Below are 8,242 nucleotides of genomic sequence, written 5' to 3' on the forward strand. Positions count from 1 at the left end.
AAATGCGAAGACCTCCAGCCTGTGAAGTCAGTTAATTTAAAAATGTGTTATGAACTCTCGCAGTAAATACCCAGCTTCCCTTAGGACACAGTGGACAGGCTGTACGGCAGCCTGCCCAAAGACACGCTGTCCCCTTTCCAGCTCAGATGCCGTACGTCCCGCAGGCGAGATGGGAAGAGGTGGAGGGGGTCCTCCCAGCCAGGCAGGGGAACTGCGCCCAGAGGTTTGGGGCATTGCTCCTCCAGGAAAGATGCCCATCGCTGGGTCAGGCAGGGGCAGAGATTTCCTTCTTCTTCTTAGCCAGAAATTGTTCTTCTGGAGCAAGGTGGAAAGCTCAGGTGCAAAAGCGTGTCAGGGTTTTTTTTCTCCCAGATAAAGAGCTGCTTAATTCACACACCCTGAGTTTTGAGAAATAATTTTAACTTATTTTGCTCTCCAATCCCAGACCCCTTTTGGGGGGCCAGGTTATAAGCTCATCTGTCCAAACAGTAGACTAATAAGCTACAGGATATTCCAGAGTGTGAAATTTATTTCTTTTGTGTGTTAATTGTAAGCAAAACAGCAATTTAGCTGGCTAGACTCTCTCATTTCTTAGATGAGCACTGGCATCAGTCATACAGTTCCTTTGGCTTTTGCATTGAGCATCTGTGAACTTTTTTCCTAATCGAACAGTTTCCTACCAATGAAATATTTAATTTGTGTACACAGATCCCTTTTAATATAATCAAGTTCTCTATTCAAGAAAGCAGATCTGATGAAACATCCCATTTCAGTGAGGGCAATTTAGGCTAGACATCAGGAAAACCTAGCTAATGATTAAAATAGTGAGGCATTGCTATAGGTTGCCAGGAGAGCTTAAGGAAACTCCATCATGGGAAGTCTTTAAGAATAAGTTTGGCAGCTGTTATCAGGAATGATTTAGCTATAATTGATCTTGACTTGGAACAAGAGAATGGACTGGATGATTTCTTCTTTCTTGTTTTGCATGATTTCCAGGAAATTCTAAAAAAAAAGTTGAATTTAGATGGTTCAGTATTACCAAATGTTCCTTCCTCTCTTTCTAAGGGAATATTTTACTAAATTTCAACTGAACGTGCAAATAGTTGAGCACACTTTGTAATTTATGTCACATGTCAAGGTCTAAACCTCTTGAGGATGTACCTCCACCTCCCTAAATATTTAAATGTTTTTCCTTCTCCTCCTGTTGCTTAATAGGTTTGTTGTATTGCAAACAGCTACCTTGAGTTGCTGTTTCTCCACTGATGCCAAAACCTAGGCAATTGTACTGAAAGGAGCAGAGCTGCAGCCACTTTGCAGAGCAAGGCTGAGCCAAGCCTTTTATTTCCACAAATAAGAATTAGAACAGAAAGTGTTTTAAACAAATATTATTCAACTGAACTTAGAGGAAGAGCTGAGCATTCAGAAAATGACTCATTGTGCAGGCGAAGAGCATGCACTACCTTGAAATGTTGTCTTGAGGGCTGTTTTATTAAATACATGAGTGAACTGACTAACAGCAAAACTGATGCAGAATGCTGATGGTATCTTTGACCTTTAAAACCTTGATGAAATTTATAATTTGCTCATTTTCTAATTTAAAAAAGCAATACTATTAGTCATTCTTTACATTTGCTTCTCCAAACTCAGTGAACATATATATATTTATATGCAACTTTGTATGTTCAGAATCAGTATTTTAGCCTTGTGTATTAAAATGCATTAAGATGCATCCAAAAGAAGTTGTAAAATTTACGGATTGCTTCCTGTTTCTCTTAGTGCAGTGATGGACAGAAGAGAGACAGCAGTCTGAAAATAACTGCCTCTCACACCTAAAATTCATACGCACGGGCATTCTGACTATTCAGAATAACCAAATGACGGCGAATCAGAACAAATACTGTGTGCCTTCTCTTAAACATATTTATCATTCCTTTCAGACGTTTTATTTTGGCTTGCTCAAGTGTAAATATTACTGTTCAGAAGCAAAATAGGTTTACCCCGATAGCAGGGACGAATGTTTAGAGCCTCCGTGACAAGTTTTGTCAGTGGCCTGACACTACCCAAACCCCGTCTGTTGCAGAAACAGGACACCGAGTTGTCCAACCCATTGGGCAGCTCTTCTGGAGAGTTGCCCGTCTGGCACAGGATTGCTCATTAGCAGCGTCTCTTCTGCGACCGTAAAGCTGGTGGTGATGGATGGGTTCCAGGTCTGAGGAATAGAAGCCGTACCTGGAGAAAAGCCAAAGCTGGGGTCCGGGTGTGTGTGCAAGTGGGAAACTTTGGGTGTGATTTGGTTGAAGGAGATCACCTGGCTGGGGAAAAGGGGTTTGTTCTTGGTCAGCGTTTGGCTGGCCGGGAGGTGGCCTTTTGGTGGCAGAGGGTAGTCCTGCTCAATGAAGGCTTGGCAAGCCTGAGATAATAAAGGCTTTGCAAGCCTGAGACAATAACCAGTGAAATCTGCAATACTAATAACAGATATACACTAGCTAATATTTCCTGATAGACATGGGCCAAAGCTTGTGTTACTTTCCAAATCCCCGTGACTTTGCAGGTTGGAATTAAAATAGAATATTTATGCAAACCACACAAATGATTTTGGCTTTAGGATGTGAAAAACTTGCCTGATGAGCTTTTGCCAAACAAAACCACCCTGGGTTTTATTTCGCGGCAGCTTTTCCAGGCGAGGACACTTTTCAGAAAATGAAATCCATTGACCTAGGCCAGGCCAAGAAATGAGGGAAGAGCGCGTAAAGGTTATAACCATGTACCTTTAGGAAGAGGACATAAAGGTTTTAACCATATACCTCTAGAAACATTTAAATCCACCCCTGTATAAGTTCACTGACTCCAGCGTAGCTCGCCCTTTGACACTCGTGAACTTGCAGCCAAGCTCACGTAAGAGCAGCAAAGCTCGTTTCCCACCTCAGAGCTATCTCACAGTCCTGAAAGTCTGCAAAACACCTGAACGGTTAGTAACGTTTTATGTGCAAAACCATTTTCTCACTTTTTTTAGTTAATGGCTATGTCCAGTAACTACTTGCCATGCCCAGCTTGCCACAGGGAGCAGGAGGACCGGTACCAAATATGCTTGGTACTTACAAGATCAGATTTTCAAGAATGTTTAATCTCCATGAAGTCCTGTGGTTATCCAGCTACATTCAGACCCTGATTTTCTCCATTCACTTCACAACATAGGTTATGCACAGGGAAACTATGTAGAGAAGAACCTGGGTCGATGATGAGGAAGCAGGTCTCTCCACTTCTAATTCAGATATTTTATACAGTATTTCTGGCCAAATCAGCTGGAGCTAGGCCCTTAAGTGCTCCACCCAGCCAGCTTCAGAGCCTTCGAGGGTCCAGCGTTTGAGAAAGATAAAGAATCAGCATCTCCTGTTATTTCTAACTCATTATTTGTGCACAAGTAACTTGCACTTCACCACCTGCTCTGCAAACATCTGCATCCTTGGACAGGCAGCGGAGGTGCACAGAGAGCTGAGGTTTGAAGGCATCAGGCACGTTGCCCAGTCCTTACTCTCTATGGCTTGCTCACTCTAAACATCTTTTAAAGACACCAGAAAGATAAGGCTGTTTCTTCTGAAGGTCTGTTTGCCTTCAAACTGGAAATACAAGTAGAAGAGGTCTGCGGTTGGGTCACTAAGGTAGCGCTCTGCTTCTGGCTGTGGGAAAGCACAGTGGGCTTTGCTCTATTAAAATCTGCAGCCATGCATTAAATGTTTTTCAGAATTTAGCTTCAGCTACTCCTTATCTATGCAGCTGCAAAATACTTAAACATGTCCAAAAAAATAAAATTATCTCCCATTGTTTTTTCTTAGACTCCACTCTGAAATTTAAGTCTCCCTTTCCCCATTTCTCAAGGTAAAATGCTCCCAATGAAAAGAGTAAGGAACAACCTAGAAGCTGATGACGTGTCAGTGCCTTGCCTCTCGTGAGATGGATGTGCTAGGACTTTGGCATCGCAGAATAGCTAAAGGCAGTCAGATATGGTGAAAGAAATGATGAAACCAGATGTAAGGTTGATTGAAACCACTTCTACTGATTCGTACTTTTAATGTATTTCTCGGACCTGGTATTTCATTGCTGTATATTTTCCCCTTGGAATTCATTATGCTCTGTGTGTGTGACATCTCAGCTAGCAGCTGTGGAAATGATTGTGTGATCACTAAAAACCATAGCTTTAGGTGAGAAATGGGCGATAGGAACAAAGAAAATATTAATGTGCAGTTTTCTGTTCGCATATACGTCTTAGTGCAGAGGGAAGGAGTGAAACCCTACAGAATCATGGAATAATTTTGGTTGGCAGGGACCTCCAGAGATCTCTAGTCTACCCTCCTGCTCCAGTGAGACCTCCTTGCTCGGGCTCTTGCCCAAAGTAAGCCCTTACCTGCAGTGTCTGTGAGCCACTGCCAGCTCCTCAGGAAAGCCAGGGCTCTTCTTTGCAGACTGAAGACACACCTGCAAAATGTGACACACCTTCTAATCATCAACCTGTCTGAAAGTAGTTACTGCCCCCTCCAACGGTAAATATATCTTATGAACAACTACATTTTCTATATGCCAGAGCTATCTGCCAGTTCTGCCATGCTTAGCAAGCGTCCCTAAGCCCCCCGTTAAGGCTTAGCAAAACGACTGCTTGCCTTTCCTGCTCCGCACAGAGACACGCCACTGCTCCCCCAGACGGGGTGCTTGCAGGGGACCGAAGGGAAGCCTTGGAAAAGTGCTGAGCTATTTCTTCCCCACCTACTAGGGACTGAAGTCCACAGCCAGGCAGCATCCTGCTGAAATTCGCTCTTATATGGCTTAGCTTGGCCGAAAGCTTCATGAGCCTGAGTTGAGGTTTGGGGTTGTGATCATATCCAAAACTGGATATGTTTTGCCAGGGTTTTGCTATGAAAATTGCTCACAGCTCCATTGACTGGCTGTGCTGCCTCTGCAGCATCAATTCTATCCCTGGCTGACACCTTTGATTTTGGAAGTTGTCTCCATTTTCCAGAGACAAGTATGTACATTAGCTATTTTTGGACAGTGTATATTTAATCTCCTGCAAGAAATGGAGCAATTCACTTGTTCCTTATTTCCAGAGCCATTACATTTCTCTTGGTGACAGCACCAAGGAATAGAAATCCTTAACTTGTTTAATGTCTTCATTTGGGTGATCGAAAGACACCTAACCAAAGATCTGCTTCTGTACTACCGTGAGGAAAATAGCATGCGGCACCGTCTAGGTAAAGCAGCTTCTCTTTCATCTTGGGTAAAAAGGAATGTTAAAAAGGAACCAGTTTTTGGATGGTTCTTGTATCTGCTTGGAAGCCAAATTAAAACACTGCTGACTGTTCATCATTTTCTCTGGTCATTCTTTTATTTTATGCTTAGCCGAGGATAAACTGTGGTCTTTGCACCATGTAAAGTGTATTTAGACTCTTTGCTCAAGTGAAAAATGAGCTGTTGTCTGTGCCAGTACTGAAGTGTGCAGGGAGAAATCTGGGACAGTCACAGGCGCTGCCAACGGAAATAGCCGATGGAAGATTTGACTGGGTTTAATTGAAAACACATAAAGCAGAGGCATATATTGTGAGTTCCTTGTGATGGAAAAGTGACTGAAAGTAAGCAGTGACTTCAGAGGGGCTGAAGAACACAGCCTGGGGGATTCTTAAACCTGTCCGCAGACTTGCTCCGTACACGTGTCCTAGGGAGAGCTGGGCTGCTTGCAAATCATAGACGTGATCAATATCGCTAATATTTGGAGGGGCGTCTTTCTCAAATCAGAAAATGCAAACCTTGCTGGAGTGTTCCAAGTTCATCAACGTGCAGCTCAACAGCAACTGTCCTGAAGTCCTGGTGTGTTTGCAAATTTGCTTTAAAAAAAAAAAAAAAAAAAAAAGGCAGAGCAGTGGCTGTCCCTGAAAGGCAGGCTGGGCTCTGAGCGCGCGTTGCTGGTCGCTGCAGCGTGCGCAGAGGCCGTTGCTCGCTGTGAGGAACACCCCTTTCCTGTGGCCCTGCAGGAAGGATATCCTCACCAGAGGTGAGGCAGCGCTCGCCTGAATACCGGGTTGTGCTTGTGGGTTGAGGCTAAGTGCAGGGAACTCCAGATGATATTAACACTGCTGAGGTGAAAGCAGTAGCAGTCAAGATCTGGATTTGGGTCCAAGGTAAATAACGAGTTGAAACAAGGTAAAGAACATAGGGTCATGCCACCGGAGCAGTGTAAAAATACAGGCTCTGTTACACGCTGGGTACTGATGAAGTAGCGTTAATGAGGAGACTGACGGCTGAGGCACAGGCTAATGCTGTTTGCTCTGGTACAAATTAAGCCATTTGTTCATATATAGTACAGGTTCGCATGTGAAAGAAGGCTGCAGTATTTAGTCAGCAGTTTTTGGTTGGTTACTTGAGCTTTTTTGGTTAATGCCAGCTATTTCAAAAACTGATTGAAAAGCCACAAGATGTTTTCAGAAGCTCTTGCATTAGTTGTTATGGATGCAGACTCACTCGTGACTCAGTATCTTGGGTCCCGCGAAGCAATGCTCATGGTTGCAGGACACCTCAAGGTCTCTCTGAGCTGGTGGTCCCATGAGGGTGAAGGGAGTCAACAGGGCAGGGGTGACGCACTGCTACCCGCTGCTATCAAAACACCTTGGGGGAGTCTTTCTCGGGTCTAGGTCCCTTGCTAAATACCAAAAAGAACCACCTTGTCTTTAACTTCTGCTACCTGACAGCCACTTAAAGGACCTTTTCAGACCCATTTCTGTCTTCCATCTCCCAAGGCACCTGCCTTGGATCACGCATGCAGCCCGCAAGCTCCACGCGGGGTTGTTTGCTTTGGCTTTGCTCCCTCTTCTCCTGTACTTCACACCAGAGCGAGGTGCGTTCTCCAACACAGATGCACGGAAAGGTCAACCAGTAATGAGACAGTTATTGTTTGACAGTTTTGATAGCAAATATTTTTTTCTTGCTGGCATCATCAGCTATAGGATGGAAAAATACACCAAGGAATGTTTTATTGTCCCTTAGAAAGTGACATTGTCTATTTGAAACTCTGATGGGGAGTCACAGGAGAGAACGCTGCCATTGTTTGGGGTGTGAAATGAGGAGTTGTTGAATAACCTTTGAATTTCTAAATCCAGCTACAATTGGCAGAGAAGGGTAGAAAGCATTGCTAAAATAAATTTCTCTTTCTGATATCTTTCTTTCCAAACTAAAGGGCTGCTAGAAAGGTCAGCACTGTTCTGTGTCTTCAAAAACTGGATGCGTTGGGACAAACATAAAGTCTGGGGGTGTACAGAAGCAACCTCACTGAGTGCAGTTTGTAGTCTGGGCAGTGAAGCCACTGCATGGACCTGGAGAAAAAGACATAGATAACCACAGTTTTAAATTCTCACAGAGAAAGGGCAGTAGGTTTCTTTTTTCCTTGACTCCTTTTCTTTCTCTCTCCATGTTTTGCATATACACACACAGGGGTGTGTTTTTCCAGAGTTCTAATTTACTCCAAATCCATCTGATTGAATAGAAGTACCAAAAATAAAGAAAACTGCCATTTCTCTGTCTGGTATTTAACAGCCCTTCGGTGTGACAGGCATCTAACGCCTGTGCTGTAACGCCAGCACAGCTGTTATTAGAAACAGCTACCAGTGGGAAATCGTGAGCTGTGTATTCTCTATGGTTACCCACAACACAGGAGCTGGAAGATGAAACACGTCAGGCCAGAGGAACAATTCATTACCTCAGAGTCACAGGAAACACACGTCAGGTTTTTTAAAACCAGCACAAATATTCACACTGAGCTGTTCACCTGCCTTTGCCCTTTCGGTTGCATCGCTCCCCGCTCCTCTCGCTACCGGCCGTGCAGCAGTGTGCCCCTCTCCCACCTCAGCCTTCCCTCCGTGCCGCTTTCCCCAAGTTTTGTCCCTTCCCGCCGGGGCAGTCGGCTCCCTTAGGCAGCACCTCCCTCTCCCGCCGACCGCTTTGGATCCCATTTTCCAACTGGCGATGGATTGCCAAATGTTGGTGACACCTGAAGCTTGCACCTGACGAAATGACTTACCCCGTATGGATTTGCACTTCGTAATGTAAGAACGCGGCTTTTGTTTTGCTCACGTTAGCAGAGCAAATTACAGTATTGCAGGGAATCTATGTGGTTATTCAGCTGGTGATGAAATCACGTGTGCGTGTGAAAAACCATCATGGCAGGCTGCGGCTCTACTACCACAACAAGCATGTTGCACCG

This window comes from Buteo buteo, chromosome 24 (genome assembly GCF_964188355.1).
Source record: "Buteo buteo chromosome 24, bButBut1.hap1.1, whole genome shotgun sequence".
Taxonomy (NCBI): Eukaryota; Metazoa; Chordata; class Aves; order Accipitriformes; family Accipitridae; genus Buteo; species Buteo buteo.